The sequence below is a fragment of the Oryctolagus cuniculus genome, chromosome 2 (assembly GCF_964237555.1).
Source record: "Oryctolagus cuniculus chromosome 2, mOryCun1.1, whole genome shotgun sequence".
Classification (NCBI taxonomy): Eukaryota; Metazoa; Chordata; class Mammalia; order Lagomorpha; family Leporidae; genus Oryctolagus; species Oryctolagus cuniculus.
The window spans coordinates 141,160,917-141,179,379 of record NC_091433.1 but is presented as its reverse complement, the minus strand read 5'-3'; the positions used below and the strand labels follow the sequence as shown (position 1 = coordinate 141,179,379).

The 18,463-nt window shown below is 45.6% G+C and overlaps 1 non-coding gene across 1 annotated transcript; it reads left to right on the top strand.

Annotated features, from left to right (window-relative positions):
• Nucleotides 1–17,578: 17,578 nt before the first annotated feature.
• Nucleotides 17,579–17,713, top strand: LOC127490443 (small nucleolar RNA SNORA70). The gene has a single exon (XR_007918393.1). It is a non-coding gene; the product is annotated as a small nucleolar RNA SNORA70 (small nucleolar RNA).
• Nucleotides 17,714–18,463: the final 750 nt, after the last annotated feature.

Below are 18,463 nucleotides of genomic sequence, written 5' to 3'. Positions count from 1 at the left end.
AGAGAGGCCCTCCATCCGCTGGTTCACTCCCCAATTGGCCGCAATGGCAGAGCTTTGCTGATCCAAAGCCAGGAGCCAAGAGCTTCTTCTGGGTCTCCCAGCAGGTTAAGCCCCTGCCTTCAGTGCTGGCATCCCATACGGGTGCCGGTTCAAAACCCAGCTGCTCCACTTCCGATCCAGCTCTCTGCTATGGCCTGATAAAGCAGTAGAAAATGGCTCAAGTCCTTGAGCCCCTGCACCCATGTGAGAGACCCAAAAGAAGCTCCTGGCTTCAGGATCAGCACAGCTCTGGCCTTGGCGGCCAGTTGGGGAGTGAACCAGCGGATGGAAGAACTCTTTGCCTCTCCTTCTCTCTCTGTGTAACTCTTTCAAATAAATAAATCTTAAAAAAAAAAAATGGAGCAGCCAGGAGTCCAACTGGCATTCTGATACCAAGGTCCCAAGCAGTAGCATCTTGGGATTCTTGTATCCCATATCAGAGAACCCGGGATTGAGCCTAGGCTACCGAGCTTCTCACCTAACTCCCGGCTAATATACATGGGAAGCCAGTGGATTATGGTATAGGTACTTTGGGCCCCTGCCACCCACATAGGAGATCCAAATGGAGTTCCAGGCTCCTGACTCTGGTGTGGCCCAGCCTTGGCTGTTGCGGCTATTTGGAAAGTGAATCAGCAGATGGAAGGAAGGTATCTCTCTCTCTCTCTCTCTCTCTCTGCCTTTCAAGTGAACAAATAACTTTTTTTGAAAAAAGATTTCTTTCCCAATAAATACTTCTTCATATATTTTGCCTTATTCAGTTGAGTATATTTTCATTAAGCATTTCAAAGGAATTAGGCACAGGTGAAGGATTTTTGCTCAGGTTATCTCACTAATCCACCAAATCTCTTGCATCAAAGAATAATTATGTATGTTAAAAAAAAAAAACTTTACTGCTAAAGATACCTATCTACTGGCAGAAAAAAAAAATACTTCCAGATGTCCAAATCCATCAGCAAAATGTTACACATCCATTCCCAACACACTTATTTCAGGAATTTCCTTAGCTCGACACCTCAGGTCTGCCGCACCTCCATCTGTAAGCAGCATTAGTTCTGCTGGCAAAATACCACAATCCTCTTCAGAAACCTCATATGCTTAAACAGAAAAATCAGAAAACCTCCCTATTAACCATCAATAAGCCCTTGAAAAACCAAAAAACACTAGAAGAAATTAATGACTTACATTAAAGACAGCAAGATTAAACATGATTAAGAAAAACCACAACAAGCAGAAAACAGAGTAGGACGGAGGTGCAGCTGTGACTCGGGATTATACTGATAGTGGCAATGCCTTAGTTAGGGTGGCTATCGCCATGTGATCGCAAGGGAGCAGAGGGCAGGACACAAGCTGTCCCTTGAAATATGGACTATCACCCAAGAAGTATAATTGTAATTGTACTATTTCCTCAGGGTGAATTTTCTATGGTCCAAGAGGTTGTCCCAGGTAAATGATTTGCATCTCTGGGCGGAGCTCTATCTTGAACAACTCCACCCAATTCCCTGGGACTAATCTCCACAATATAGCTCACTGATACTTTCAGGCAGGAACACAGAGGGGCAGCTTGAGCATCACTGCAGGCTGCTTAAAAATGCAGAATGTGGGACCTCACTCCACATCTACTGAACCAGAATCCACATTTTCAGTGGTCTCCAGGTGGCTTGGAGGCTTTTAAAGTTTGAGAAGGGCTGATTAGCCAGATGGCAGTAGCCACTGTGTATGAAAACTGATCAGTGCTGGGGTGAGAACACCTCTGCTTATTCAGTGCATACAGAGCAAAACTAGGCCTGGAAGCTTTAGGCATCAGGGCTTGAGTCTCTGAGGGGCCCACCTGGAAGAACCCGACCTGAGAACTGTGTTTCCTCAACCCAGCCATCAGGTAGGAGGCTGGCCTCTCAGCTCCAGAAAAAGGAAACCGAAAAAACTGGTTACCCTGAAATACACCGAACTGCGGGCCAATCTGTTAATTTTTTCAAAATGATCCATACAATTGATCCAACTCTCTACTTCATGTGGAGTGTGTGATCCAGTCTGGCAGTCTTAACATTAACTAGATGGGTTCAACTAATAGATTTATTTATTTATTTATTTATTTTATTTTTTTATTTTTTGACAGGCAGAGTGGACAGTGAGAGAGAGAGACAGAGAGAAAGGTCTTCTTTTGCCATTGGTTCACCCTCCAATGGCCGCCGCGGCCGGCGCGATGCGGCCGGCGCACCGCGCTGATCCGGTGGCAGGAGCCAGGAGCCAGGTGCTTTTCCTGGTCTCCCATGGGGTGCAGGGCCCAAGCACCTGGGCCATCCTCCACTGCACTCCCTGGCCACAGCAGAGAGCTGGCCTGGAAGAGGGGCAACCGGGACAGAATCCGGCGCCCCGACTGGGACTAGAACCTGGTGTGCCGGCGCCGCTAGGCGGAGGATTAGCCTAGTGAGCCGCGGCGCCGGCCTCAACTAATAGATTTTTGAGCCCTAGGATGGGAGAAATTGTTTAAAAAATTGTTGAAAAAAATTTAGAAAATTCACCCTGAGGAAATAGTACAATTACAATTATACTTCTTGGGTGATAGTCCATATTTCAAGGGACAGCTTGTGTCCTGCCCTCTGCTCCCTTGCGATCACATGGCGATAGCCACCCTAACTAAGGCGAGCCTAACTAGGTGAGCCTGATGAAGGATTTTAGAATTAAGTGAGAGATCACACAGTGGTTAGTGGCTGGATAAGGGCCCCAGTCTCTGATTTTTCCAAATAAATCAGAGGGCCAGATCAGGGATTTCCTAGCTCTCTGGATACCTCTTCCAGCTTGGAATGGGTAAAACTCAGTCATTTTTAGGGGATGATTAGGGGAATAAACTAATATTTTTTGGGAAATAACCAATTAATGTGGCAGAGGCTTCTGGTATTTTTTTTTAAATTAATTAATTTATTTTAAATTTAGAGTTACACAGAGAGAGGAGAGGCAGAGAGAAAGAGAGAGGTCTTCTATCTGCTGGTTCACTCACCAGTTGGCCTCAAGGGCTGGAGCTGCACTGATCTGAAGCCAGGAGCTTCTTCCAGGTCTCCCACGTGGAGGAGCCCAAGGACTTGGGCCATCTTCTTCTGCTTTCCCAAGCCATAGCAGAGAGCTGGATTGGAAGTGGAGCATCCAGGACTCGAACTGGTGCCCATATGGGATACCGGCACCACAGGTGATGGCTTTACTTGCTGTGGCACAGCGCCGACCCCAAGGCGTCTGTCTTATAATTAGACTTGTTTATAACTGACATGATTAAAGCTGTGGTAGGACCTTTCCAAGGTCACAAAAAGAAAAAGGGAGTCATCTGTCCTAGGAATGAAATGCAGTTGTTATCTGCTTGCCTATGAATGCTTCAATCATAGTTACTATCTGCTTCTATGTAACAATTTCAGGTTCTGCTTGTTAGTGCAGAGCAATGATGTTAACCCTTGGCAGACAGTAGATGGCTTAGTATGTGTATAAAAAATTTATATCTTTAGTTAACTACGTTTACATATGCGGTATTATATCAATCCTGTGGCCACCATGTAACATTAGAATATCCAAGCAAATGTATACAGGTAACCATATAAGGGAGACAACGAGGATAAAACCATATGTAAGGGAAAACCCTTATTTGTGCAGGACTCAGACTTTTGGAGAAGAAATTCCACCTTAGCCTTATGCTGGCATAATAAAAGACTGCTTTCTGTTAAGAGGCCTTAGTGTCTTGTCTCCTACATGAATCCTGCTACACTAATACAAAACACAGCATAGGGGCGGGTGTTGTGGCCCAGTGGGTGAAGCCACTGCTTGAGACCCCCACATCCCATATCAGAGTGCCTGGTTTAAGTGCCAACTGCTCCACGTTTCAGTCCAGCTTCCTGCTAGTGTACCTGGGAGGCAGCAGGTGATGGCCTGAGTACTTGGGTTCCAGCCCCCTACACAAGAAACCTGTGTGGGGAGCAACTCGGACTAGACTAAGTTACTGGAATTAAGACTTATTCTATGCATCTGCTCTCCCACAATATGGCGCTGAGAAGGGAGAAACAGCTTCTACACAGCTGCCTCCAGTTTAACCAATAAACAGCAGGACCTGCTCCTGATTGGAGGAGAGCAGCGTACTCGGCGTGTGGGTAGCAGAGTTGGGATTGGTGGAAGAGGACTATAAAGGAGGAGAGAGACAACATGCACAAGGAACATCTAAGGGGAACATCTGAGGGAACACCTGTGTAGCCCCCGAGAGAGCCGGCCGGCGGTGTGCCGCTCCCCTGCGAAAGTGGGGAAAGTGGCTAGGGGGAACCGCCCTTCCGCGGAGGTGGAAGGGACGGTAGCCAACCCGGGAAGAACCAGCAGCAAACCCGGGGAGGGCCGAGCAGACAAAAGAACAGCGCAGGGTCCTGTGTCGTTCCTCCACGAAGAGGGGGAGCGACAACCTGGATGGAGTTTCTGGTTCCTTTGGTGAGCCTAGCCCAGTCTTGGCTGTTATGTGCATTTGGAGAGCAAACCAGTAGATGAAAGATCTCTCTCTCTCTCTCTCTCTCTCTCTCTCTCTCTCTTCTACCTTTCAAATAAATAAATAAGCATTTTGATAAAACGTAGAAAGCAACTTTCTCAATGAAAAGATTTGTGATGAGAACTGGCGCTGTGGTGTAGTAGTTAAGCCTCTACCTGCTGTGCCAACAACCTATTTGGCACTGGTTCACATGCTGGCTGCTCCACTTCTGATCCAGCTCTCTGCTATGGCTGGGAAGGCAGTGGAGGATGGCCTAAGTGCTTGGTCTGCTGCACCCACGTGGGAAACCCAGAAGAAGCTGCTGGCCCTTGGCTTGGGACTGGTTCAGCTCCGACTGTTGTGGCCAATTGGAGAGTGAACCAGTGGATGGAAGAGCTTTCTTTGTCTCTCCCTCTCTGTCTGTAACTCTGCCTCTCAAATAAATAAATAAATCTTTTTTTTTTTTTTAAAAAAAGATTTTGTGACATCTACCTGTTTTATTCTCTACAGCAATTGTAAGGCAGCAAAATCACTTAAGTGCCGTTGTCTTCAAGGCCCTGTTCCAACTGCAGTGCAGCTGGAAAGTTTGGACCTAAATAAGCACCTGGGGTGGACTTTTAGCACAGTGGTTAAGATGTCACCGTGGTACCCACATCCCATATGGGAGGCCCAGCTTTGAGTTCTGGCTCCTCCTCCAAAACTAGGTTCCTGCTAATGTGAACCCAGGAAGCAGAAGGTGATGTCAAGTACTTAGAACCCTGCCAATCATGGGGGAGGCTAGGATGGAGCTCCAAGCTCCTGGCTTCAGCTTGCGCCAGCCCTGGCTATCTGCAGGTATCTGGGCTGTGAACCAGCAGATGGGAGATCTCTGTCTCTGTCTTTGTTTCTCTGCTTTGTAAATAAATAAATAAATAATATAGATAAAGACATTTCAAAGAAGCACCTGAGATGGCAGATTTTCCTACTCTTCTCACTACAGTTTATCCTAGAATTGAAAGTAAAGATTTATCGTTTTCACTTCTGCGGCTTCCTAATCCCCACAGCACGGGAACTGAAGCCTATTCCACACTTACACCAAGGCCCCACCTCTGCAGGGCAGAGCTGGAGCAGCCCCTATTGTTCTGTGCTTCCTTTCTTTGTCCACTTGCAGCCTCTAGGCAGTCACCTTCAACCATCCTTCTCCGGCTCTCTGGGATCTAAAAAAAGCCTGGGGTTTTCCCTGTTGCTGGCTAGCATAAGGCAAGTACTGCTACTCCCCTATTTTAAAACTTCCCTTTCCCTATAAGGAGCATTTTTGTGGCCACTGGGGACTTTTTACAACTAAGACTAAAACATGTGATTCAAACAGCTCAAAGGGATTTACATATACTCTTTCAAAATGATAAAAGAAAGATACAAATAAGCAGCCAGCAGGGTGCACGTCCTGGGAGGGAAGTGGGACTAGGAGAAGGGAAAAAAGGGCACTTTTATTTCACCTGACTTGTTAAAATATTTTTGCAAAGAAAATAAGTATATAATGTATTACTTAACTAATTAAAGTCATCACAGAATAACCAGATTACAGGATCAAGTTAATTTTAATCTACATACAGCAGTCAAGTTCCCCATTCCTGATCCCCACCCCATTCCCAAAAGTCCCTGTGGGTGAGGTCGTTTATGTTCTGTTAATGTTCTAAATGTATCTAAACCTATCCAAAGCTTCCTTCCTTCTCCAAAATGGGATCATAAAACATGGCTCTGAATTTTATCTATTCACCCAACACTAGACCTTGGCTGTGGACTCTTAGTAGTGGGCCTGAATAACTTCAATTTTAGGGCAACTTTAGGTTCACGGCAAAATCAAGCAGAAAGTACCAAGAGCTGGCACAACCCCCAGCCCCACCCAAGCACAGCCCTCCCCACTCCCCACGTGGCCCACCAGAGCAGCGCATGGGGATATCATCACCCAAGTTCAGAGCTGACTTTAACATTGAGTTCAGCATTGAGTGTTGTGCAGCCCACGGGTTCTGACAAATGTAATGAGATATGCTCATGTTGGACCGCATGCAACAGTTCCACTGCCCTAAAACCCTCTGCACCCCATTCTTCATCCCTTCCTCCCCTCTTAAGCCCTGGTGAACACTTATCTTTCCCTGTCTCCATAGTTTTGCCTTTTCCAGCAGGTCCTATGCTTGGACTCATATAGTAAGTGGCCTTTTCACATTGGTGTCTTTCACTAAGTAATATACATTTAAAGTTCCTCCATGTTCCTTCGCAGCTGGACAGCTCATTTTTAAAGGTTTATTTATTTGAAAGGGAGAGAGAGAGAGAGAGAGAGAGAGAGAGAGAGAGAGAGAGAGAAATAGGAATATCTCATCTTCTGGTTTATTCCCCAAGAACTTGAGCCATTACTGCTGCCTCCCCTGGTGCATGTTACTGGAATCTGAAGTAGAGCCTGGACTAGGACCCAGGTACTTGGATATGAGGTGCAGCCAGCCCAAGTCACATTTCAACAGCTGTGCCAAGGGCTCCCCACCCCCCACCAGGCGTGTATATTTTTAAGTGAAAAAAGAAAAGCAGGAGATAGAACTGATTGTAGGGGGCTAGCCCAGTGGGGTGAGGCCTCACTTGGGACTTCCATGTCCCATATTGGAGGGACTGATTCTAGTCATGGCAACTCCCTTTGGATCCGGCTTTCTATTAATGTACCCGGAAAGGCAGAGGATGATGGCTTAAGTACTTGGGCCCCTGCCACCTACTTAGGAGACCTGGACGGAGTTCTGAGCTCCTGTTTTTGGCCTGTCCACAGCTCTGGCTATTGTGGTCAATTAAGGAATGAAACAGTGGGTTGAGATCTCTCTTCTCTCTGCCACTCTGCTTTTCAAAAAAAACAAAAACAAAAAAAAAAAAAAACTTAAAAATAAGAAACTGTTTTAAGGGTAGTAAACTGTAAAAATAGAGTAAATTTTATTTTATGTACATTAAGAAACTCTGGAAACAAACTCCAGAGAAATAAGGTAAATCAGGAAAGAAGATTTTCAAAAACTTTTAATTTAATTTAATTGGCTCACTCCCCAAATGCCTGCAATAGCCAGGGCTGGGCCAGGCCAAAACCAGGAGATTGGAACTCCGTCTTGGCCTCCCACATGGGTGGCAGGGGCCCACACACTTGAGCCCTCCTCTGCTGCCTCTCAGGAGGCACTAGCAGGAACCTGGATCAGAAGCAGAGCTGCAACTCCGATCCAGGCACTCTGATGTGGGATGCTGGTGTCTCAAAGAACATCTTAACTGCTGCACCACACACTTACCCTGGAAAGAGATTTTTTACCTATACACCTCCAAAATTATTTATTTACTTATTTTCATTTGAAAGGCAGAGAGACAGGTCCTCCATCCTCAGATTCACTGCTCAACCAGGGCTGGGCCTGGTGAAGTCCAGGAGCCTGGAACTCTATGTGGGTCTCCGTGTGGGTGAGAGACCCAGGCGTGTTAGCCATGGTCTGCTGCCTCCCAGAGTGCATGACAACAGGAAGTTCAGTTGGAAGTGGAGTAGCGGGGACTCAAAGTGGAAGGTGTCTGGCATGTAACAAATCTTTCCAGGCAGACGAATCAATTAATTCACAAGCTTTTATTGGGATTCTGCTCCCAGGCGAGGTTCACCTACCAGAGGGGCTGGGGAAGTTGCATCAGAGGTTGGAGGGCTCCTTTTATAGATACAGGGCATGGGGGTTAAAGGTCGAGGCAGGTCTGAGCCTCACTGGTTGACCTTTAGGCACCTGCGGGGACCTCGACAAGGCCTTTTCATCCCCGGAAGTGAGGTAGGGACTCTCCATTCCCCGAAGTGTAGGCCTTCTCTCCTTGTGGATCCCTAAGGTACCACAAAGCAGGCACTGGGAAATTGCTTATGTAGATGTATATGAGTATGTTATAGTGGATTAAAAAGTATAAAAATTCTGCAAATAAGGAGTTGATGAGGGGCCGGCACTGTTGCTCAATAGGCTAATCCTCTGCCTGCAGCGCCGCCACCCTGGGTTCTAGTCCCGGTCGGGGCGCCGGATTCTGTCTGGTCGCTCCTCTTCCACTCCAGCTCTCTGCTGTGGCCGGGAGTGCAGTGGAGGATGGCCCAAGTGCTTGGACTCTGCACCCGCATGGGAGACCAGGAGAAGCACCTGGCTCCTGGCTTCGGATCAGCGCAGTGCACCGGCCACAGCGGCCATTGGGGGCTGAACCACCGGAAAAGGAAGACCTTTCTCTCTCTCTCTTCTCTCACTGTCCACTCTGCCTGTCAAAAAAAAAAAAAAAAAAAAAAAAAAAAAGAGTTGATGAGAAGCAGTGGGAAAAGACTATTGGGGTGATGAAAGGTGGAGTAGGTAGTAATTGTGGTCATACAACATTTTACTTAATGCATACTTTTTTTTTTTTTTTTTTGACAGGCAGAGTTAGACAGTGAAGGAGAGAGACAAGAGAAAGGTCTTCCTTCCGTTGGTTCACCCCCTCAAATGGCCACTACAGCCTCTGTGCTGCGCCTATCCGAAGCCAAGAGCCAGGTGCTTCCTCCTGGTCTCCCATGCAGGTGCAGGGCCCAAGGACTTGGGCCATCCTCCACTGCCTTCCCGGGCCACAGCAGAGAGCTGGAGTGGAAGAGGAGCGACCAGGACAGAATCCGGCGCCCCGACTGGGACTAGAACCCCAGGGTGGCGGCACTGCAGGCAGAGGATTAGCCTAGTGAGCCGAGGCGCTGGCAATGCATACTTCTAAAATACTAAAAATGATAAATTCTATGTATTTATGTGTCTGGGTCTTTTGTAATTCCTTCCCTAGGAATTTTGCAAGAGGGAAAACCAAAAGCAGCTTAAAGCTGAGTGCTCTTTAAGTCCTTTGTAAAAGAGAAAGCTCAGGACAGAGGGGAGGGAGGAAGAGAGGGACTCCTGCTCCTGCCTGGGAAGCCGGGGTAGAGGTGGGGAGGGCACCTTCTGAATGGGGAGGGTCTTGACATCCCAGAAATGCCCTGGGAGGGGTGAAGACTTCAACATGGATTGCTCTTCACCAAGGAAAACTGGATCCCAAGGTGTCCACCCACATGCGGACAGCACAGTGCCGCTGCACCCTTGTTCACCACAGGGCTCGATGACAAGATGCTAGAAATGTGAGGTCTTTTGCCAGCACCCGAGGCATCACATGTTGATTGATAATTAATTTGTCATCACTTAACTCTGATGGGAATCCAAGCTTGGGAATCAAGGTAGTATTTTCCCATTTCCCACATGAGCTTAAAATCATACCCAATGTATTAGCTTTACATGAATATCCTTTTGGAAATTTTTTTCTGATGTTATTAGTTATTTAATTGTAATCTTCCTATTTGTGAGAATGACTTCCAAATTTGTTAGAGCAAAAACAGATTGCAGGTAACCTGGAGCTGGGGAACGTTCTGAGTTTTGTTAAAATTCCAAATCCATGGCTTTCAATCAGCCTTGTCCTGCTCTATCATCTCTTTCTTGGTGTGGAAGATCTACCTTCCTGGTGTCTGGGCTCCTGGAGCTGTGAGATGGTTTGGGCAAAACTTTTTTAAATATTTATTTTTAATTTGTTTGAAAGGCAGAGTTAGAGAGAGAGAGAGAGAGCGAGCGAGGACTGGTGGTACAGGATCGGCTTGTTCATTCCACTATTCCACTTGCAGTAACAGCATTGTCTACCTGGGAAGACCCAGTGAACACATATAGAGGATATTAACAATACAGGCCAGAAAAATGGTGAGGACCAAAGAAATGTGCAGAGTAAATATTATTCAGGCATGTGGCCTGCGGGGTTATAGTTTAGGGCCTAAGCTAGTGCTTCAATACAGTCTGAATTCAAACATAGAATCAAAAAGACAACAGGATTATTTGGGAGAATGAAAAGATATACCTTTGGTCTTTACTAGTTAAATAAGCCAGGTCATGGCTAAATATTCCCTTCCATCTGTGGGGAATAGATCCATTTCTCACAGGAGCATGTCAGGAGCCTGGGAGCAAATAGCGCCCTCTGAAAAGGAAACTCTTTCAGCTTGAGCCGATTTTAACGGCAGCTCCGATTCTATGGCCTGCAGATTCACTTAACCCCTGCTTCACATGCTGAAGCCCCCTGGAACCCAGATGTGTGAAATATTGATTTTGAAATTGAGCAATTTTGTAGGAAAATCTTCTACTTAGTACTGGTCTCTAATTATTCATGACTCTAAATTTTCTACCAGTCTTGATTGTGGTTCCTACATAGATATTAGCATAGCTATAATCAGAATACAAACGATTTGATGTTCTAGCATCTGGATTTAATTGGCTTTGTAGACACATTTCCATGTATTGAGACAGGATACATCCTTTTTCTTTTCAATAGACATAGGGGCTGGTGTAGTAGCATAGTGGGGAAATCCATCGCAGATGACATCGGCATCCCATGTCGGAGAAGGATTGTGTCCCAGCTGCTCCTCTTGCAATCCAGCTCCCTGCTCTAATGGCTTGGGAAAAGCAGCAAAAGATGGCCCAAGCGTTTGAGTCCCTGCCATTCCTATGGGAGGCCCGAATGAAACTCCTGGCTCTTGGCTTTGGCCAGGCCCAGTGCTGGCGGTTGCAGTGATCTAGGGAGTGAACCAGTGGATGGAAGACCTTTCTCTCTCTCTCTCTCTCTCCCTCTCTGTAACTCTTATTTTCAAATAAATAAATACATCTTAAAAAATAGATTTGTAGTGTTCCACATAGCTGAAGTGCCACAGTTTGTTCAACTATCCCTTATTGAGACCATTTGTTAATTGGCTCATTCATTCATAGTAAAGCTACCCAAGCCTCGTGCTCATTCTTAGTGTGTAAGTTCTCATAGTTCCTGCTCTTAAGGAATATCCAGTCCAGAAGAGACAGGTAGGGAAAACAAGTATAACACATGTAGTCGGGATGGACCCTCCTGTTTCAGGACTATCTGCTCTGCCGCAGGCCCCTCCTGGGCTACACATTGTGACACAGCTTACTGACGATGACAGCCCCCACCCCACCCCGCTCCCTTCTCTTGGGGCTGCGACGGTCAGCTCGGAGGATGGGCTCTGGGTGCAGAGCTGGGGCTTGCTGTGCTCCCCAGACCAGCCTCCAGCTGGCTGCTGCCTGGCCGCCGAGAGAGGGGGCCCATGAGAAGCGGTTACTGTCAGTTTCCCTTGGGAGGAGGTGTGGCTGTGGCAGGCCTGGGAGACATCTCCCTGGGCACCTGACTGGTAGTGGAGGGGGTGAGGAACTAAGTTGTTTTTGCTGTTTCCTGAGGATGAAGGCTTAGAATCTACAAACACACAGTGGCCTAACACAGCATACCCAGTTACATTTGGGTTTAAGGGAAATGATGAATGGCTTATTTTAGTACACATATGTCTCAAATAATGCCATCAGTGTCAAACAGCTAAATCTGGCAACCTCACTCCTCTGCTAAGGGGAAAGAGTCAGTATGAAGACAGGTCATGGACTTGGCAGTGAGCGCAACCAAGAAAGGGGCGAAGTCGCAGGGCACCAGTGCAGATCAGGAGCACACCCCGGAGAGAGCCTAGGGAAGGGCAGAGGCTGGAGGCACTGACCTTCCTGCCAACGGGAGGGGGCGGGAGGTGGGGGTTTTGAGGAGAGGGCTGGAAAGGATGTGGTTCTAACAGTCAGAAATGAATGCTGCTGTCCCAGGTCACCGTCCAGCCTCTCACAGCCCCCTGGGGCTAAGCTCCACTCTCCATCTCACCTTGTTATTCACTAGAAAGTAGAAAGCAGACAAGCAGCAGCCCAGGTTCATGAAGTCTAATCTTACGTCTGCTGATTTCCAGCTGTGTGCTCTTGGCCATGACTTAATTCTTTTGGGTCTGTTTTCCTCACATCTAGTACCCAATCTCAGAGAAGTCTCATAGTTCAAAGGACTTAGCACGAAGACCTGGCATGCAGTAAGCACTCAGCAAATGATCTCCATTTGTTATTATTAATATCAGGCAAGTCTTTACCAATCAATACACCAATAATAAGTACAAGTTAAACAAGTTGAGCTACATTTCTGAAGGCTAATTTTCTCATGTAAAATGAGGATTTGAACAATAGGAAGGGCAGGCATTTGGTGCACTGGCTTAAGTCACCACTTGGGACACTCATGTCCCATATCGGCGTGCCTGTTTTGAGTCCCATTGAACCCACTCGTGATCCAACTTCTGCTAATGCATATCCTGGGAGGCAGCTGACGTTGCTCAAGTACCTGGGTCCCTGCTGCCCACACAGGAGATGGGGCTCCAGGCTTTAGCCTGGGCCATGCCCAGGGAGTGAACCAGCAGATAGAAGATCTCTTTCCATCTGCCTCTCTCTTTTTTTTTCTGTCTTCCAAATAAAATATATAAATTGAAAATTAAATAGTTGTAAAGGTAGATCCTAAAAATATCCTTGTGTGGAGATTTTTTAAAATTAAAATAAAACCTACTTACTCTGAAAATTTCATATTTGTTAGAATTACTTGAGACATCCTGAAGTGTTTTGGCATTGATATTACACTGCTTCAGAGATACACTAGGATATGTGAAATCAGCAATATTGATCCACATATGCAGAAGTACTAAATATTCAACATTTAACAGAAAGGACACATTTATAGTTGTTTAAGAAAAAGAAGAAATGTAGAATTCCTAGGAATAAAGTGAACAAGAAACATGTAAGACCTATTTGTAAAAAACATTCTATCAAAGCAAGAAGCAAAAAAAAAAAATAACAAAAACAAAAAACAAAACAAAACAAAAAAACAGAAAAATTAAAAACAACCCAACTTTAAAATACTCCTGAATGAATCAAAAGACAACAACTAGGTTTGCCTCAGTCTTGGAAAACAAAACAAAACCCTCAGCACCATAAAGCTATCAATTCTCACTGTTAATCTAAAAATATTTAACACAATCCCAATAAAAATACCAAGAGAATTATTGAGAATTAGAATCCTGGGAACCTGACAAGCTGATTCTAAAGTTCATGTGGAAAAATAAACAAGCAAGAATGGCCAGGAAAATGCTGAACAGGAAGAATATTGAGGGGAGACTGGTCTTACTAGATTTTACAGCATATTATAAGACTTCAGTACTTAAAAACTGTGGTATGGATGGTGGTACAGACATCATATCAATGGATAAAGACAGAAAATAGATCAATATGCTCAAATATTTATGGTAAGTTAGTGTATGATGAAAACAGCACTTCTAAATTGAGGAAAATATGTATTATCCAATAGTAGTTTTAGAACTACTGGTAGCTATCAAGAAAAAGTTTGATTCCAACTTAATTTTTAATATTTTTAATTTTTTAAATGGCTATTTTCATCTATTGAAAGGTGGAGTGAGAGAGAGAGAGAGAGAGAGAGAGAGAGAGAGAGAGAATATCTTCCCTCTGCTGGTTCACTTCCCAGATGCCTACAATACCCAGTAAACCCAGTACTGGACTAAGATGAAGCCAAGAGAAGCCAAGAGCTCAGAACTCCACCTGGGTCTCCCATGTGACCCATGTCCCAGAGATGCAAATACTTGGGCCATCATCTGCTGCCTCCCAGGAAGCATTCACAGGAAGCTAGATTGGAAGCAGAGTAGCCAGGACTCCTGGCAGTTTGACATGGGTTGCAGGCATCCACAGCATCAGCTTAACTTGCTCTGCTACAAGGCCTGCCCCAGCTTAACTTTTTAGTATCAGAAAAAGAGGAAGCTGGGACAAAATTTAAATATAAAAAATGAAACCAAAGGAAGTACCAAGGAAATATGTAAGACAGTCTCCTGATACAAACTCCTGGAAGGAAGATCTTTCAAATTAAGATATAAAATCCAGAATCTCTACAAAAATTAATATATTTGCCAATGTAGATATAAAAACACATCTCATAAAACTAAATCATAGGTAGAGCCACTGGCCAACAACATTGGGACAAAATGTTTCAATGCATGTCATGAAGGCCAATTTCTCTAACAGGTAAAAGCTCCCATAAACCCATTATCAAAAGACCAATGTTCTAATATGAAAACAAGCAAAGGATACAAAAGCCTGACTAGGGGTTGGCCTTATGGCATAACAGGTTAAGCAGTTGCCTGCAACAACAGCATTCCATGTTGAAGTGCTGATTTGAGACCTAGCTGTTCCACTTTTTTTTTTTTTTGGTAAGATTTGTTTATTTATTTGAAAGGAAGAGTTACAGAGAGGCAGAGGCGGGGCCGGGGAGAGGTTCTCCAACTGCTGGCTCACTCCAGAGATGGCCGCAACGTCCAGAGCTGTACTGATCCAAAGCCAGGAGTCAGGAGTTTCTTCCAGGTCTCCCACGTGGGTGCAGGGGCCCAAGGACTTAGGCCCCACCCTCTACTGCTCTCCCAGGCCACAGCAGAGAGCTGGATTGGAAGCGGAGTAGCCAGGACTCGAATCCCCACCCACTTGGGATACCGGCACTTCAGGTGGCGGCCCCACCCGCTATACCGAAAGGCTGGCCCCTGCTCCATTTCTGATACAGCTTCCTGCTAACGCACCTGGGAAGGGAATAGATGGAGTACTTGGGCTACTGCCACCATGTGGGAGACCTGGATGGAGTTCTTAGATTCTGGCTTCAGCCTTGCCTAGCCCCGGCTGTTAGGACTACTTGGGTTGTGAACCAGTAGATGGGAGATCTCTCTCAAGAAAAATATTAACAGCACAGCTCAAAGAAAAGGAAATACAAAGCATGTTTGCACAAATGGAAAGATGTCAACCTCATTCTTATGAAAAATCAAAATTAAAACTGAAATAAGTCACCATATTGATTTATAATATTGATAAGGATCAAAAAGTTTGATAAAAACTTGTGTTGATCAGAGGATGGGAAAAGTCTCATAAATTGCTGATAGGAGTTTAAGCTGGTACAGCTTATTTAGAGGACAGTTTGAGAGCATCAATCAAATATACACACTATAATGTGAAAAAAATATCTATTGATCCATCAATCCCTCCTTGGGCATTTAATCTATATATACTAGCAGAAGTTGGTAATTCAAAAAATACAGGGAAGTTTACTACAACATTACTTATAAGAGCAAATTATGGTGCTGTGAAAACAGAATACTATTGAACAGTTACAAAAGAATGAAAAAAGCTGCCTGCACCTGAAATGCAGTTCCTGCAAGGTATATTGTCAAATGAAGAAAGGAAGATGCAGAATATGTGTGGTTTCTCCCTCTTGTGTCAAAACAGGAAATAAAAGAATATGCATTTTCTCATAAACATAGGCTTAAAGGAACTGTGGAAGGAGCAGGCATTCTGGTACAGTGGGTTAACACATAATCCATATCAAAGTGCCTGATTTGAGTCCCATCTGCTACATGTTTTCCATTCAGCTTCCTGCTAATGAGCCTGGGAGGCAGCAGATGATGGCCCAAGTATGTGGCTTCTTGCCACCAATGTGGAGATATGGATGGAGCTCCTGGCTTCAGCCTGTCCTAGCCCCGATTGTTACAGTTATTTGGGGAAGATCTTTCTTTCTCTGTCTCTCCCTCTTTCTCTGTCACTATGCATTTCAAATAGACAGATCTTTTTTTTAAAAAAATATTTTGTTAAAGAAATTCTGAGGTTATGTAAGAATAAATAGTAATGATTAGTTCTGCAACTGAGTGGATTGGTAACTGGTGGCTGGAGACATGGGTGAGAGAAACTTAAATTTTGTAGCATTTTCTTATTGGAAAATTAAATTAAAAAAATAAAGAAGGTGGGTTAGGCATTGTGGTCCAGTGGGTTCAGCTGCTGCTTGGGATGCCCACATCCTGTATTGGAGTGCCTAGCTGGAAACCCACTGCTCTGCTCTGGTGCAGCTTCCTGCTAATGTGCTAGGGAAGGCAGCAGATGATGGCTCACGTGGGAGATCGGACTGGAGTTCCTGGATTGGTTGTTTTGGGCATTTGTGGAAAGAACCAAAAGCTGGAAGACTTTCTTTCTTTCTCTCTCTCTCTCTCTCCCTTCTGTTGCTCTGCATTTCAAATAAAAATAAATAATTCTTTTAAAAATAAATAAGATAGAGCTGGTGCTGTGGTGCAGCGGGTTAAAATGCCAGCTTGCAGTGCTGGCATCCCATATGGGCGCCGGTTCATGTTCCGGCTGCTCCACTTCTGGTCCGGCTCTCTGCTGTGGCCTGGGAAAGCAGTAGAAGATGGCCTAAGTCTTTGGGCCCCTGCACCCACATGGGAGACCTGGAAGAAGCTCCTGGCTCCTGGCTTCAGATTGGCACAGCTCTGGCTGTTGACGTCATTTGGGGAGTGAACTAGCAGATGGAAGACCTCTCTCTCTGGCTCTACCTCTCTCTGTGGCTCTGCCTTTCAAATAAATAAAATAAATCTTTAAAATAAATAAGAAATATACATTAGTATGAGGGGACTTCAAAAAGTTCATGGAAAATTGAAATTAAGATAATTTGAGGGGCAGACATGTGGCACATTGGGTTAAGCCACAACTTGGGACAACCACATCCCACATCAGAATGCTGGTTTGAGTCTTGGATCCTCTGTTTCAGATCCAGCTTCCTACTAATGCGCCTGGGAGGCTGCAGATGATGGGCCAAGTGTTTGGGTTCCTGCCACATATGTGAGAGACCTGGATAAAGTTCCTGCTCTTGATTTCAAGCTAATCCATCCTTGGCTATTGTGGGCATTTGCAGAGTAAACCAACAGATAGAAGATTTCTGTCTCTGTTTCTGTCTCTCTTTGTCACTCTGTTGCCCAAATATATTTTTTAAAAGATATTTTAGCTGTGGCTCACTTGGTTAATCCTCTGCCTGTGGCGCTGGCATCCAGGTTCTAGTCCCGGCTGCTCCTTTTCCAGTCCAGCTCTCTGCTGTGGCCTGGGAAGGCAGTGGAGGATGGCCCAAGTGCTTGGGCCCTGCACCTGCATGGAGACCAGGAGGAAGCACCTGGCTCCTGACTTCAGATAGCAGCCATTTGAGGGGGCGAACCAACAGAAGGAAGACCTTTCTCTCTGTCTCTCTCTCTCACTGTCTAACTCTACCTGTCAAATAAACTTAAAAAATATATATTTTATTTTGGTATAAAAATTTTTGAAAGCCTCACGTCCAACTGAGCTAATGACTCCCCTTTCTTTAGGGGGGCCTGATGTGCTGTGGCCACAAACAGCAGCCACCTAGGGAGTGTACACAACCTACTGCTTGTATGGGCTGCCCGGTGGGACCTTGGAGGCAGCCCTTTGCAGCGGACATTCATGCCTCCATTCATGCCTCCTACCCCACGTGCTTCCTAATCTAGGCTCCAGACAGGTATGCTGGGAACTTTGGGAGAGCTCCAGGGCGTGGCGACCAGGGTTCACGTTGGCCAAGTCCTCATGTCCATCGGCACCAACCTGCAGAACAAGAAACTCAGAGTTGAGATTGTACTACTTGAGGCCAAGTTTAAGTTCCCTGGCCACCAGGAGATCCACATCTCACAGAAGTGGGGCTTTACCAAGTTTGATGTGAATGAACTTGAGGATATGGTAGCTGAGAAGAAGCTCAACCCAGAGGGCTAAGAGATCAAATACACACCCAACTGTGGTCCCCTGGACAGTGGCAAGCCCTTCGCTCCTGAGAGCTCCCACTATTCTGCCCTCACCTTTATTATTTTAAAAGATTTATTTATTTACTTGAAAGGCAGCGTTACAGAAAGGCAGAGAGACAGAGAGCGAGAGAGCGCGCTCTTCCATCCACTGGTTCACTCCCCAAATGGCTGAAACAGCCAGGGCTGGGCCAGACCAAAGCCAGGAGCCAGGAGCTTCATCAAGGTCTTCCACATGGGTGGCAGGGACTAACTTACTTGGGCCACAATTGCTTCCTTTTCAGGTGCTTTAGCAGGAAGCTGATCAGAAGTGGAGTTAACAGGGACTCAAACTGGCACTTCAGTATGAGCTGTGGGCATCCTAAGTGGTGGCTTTACCTGCTGTGCCATAATCTCTCTCCCAA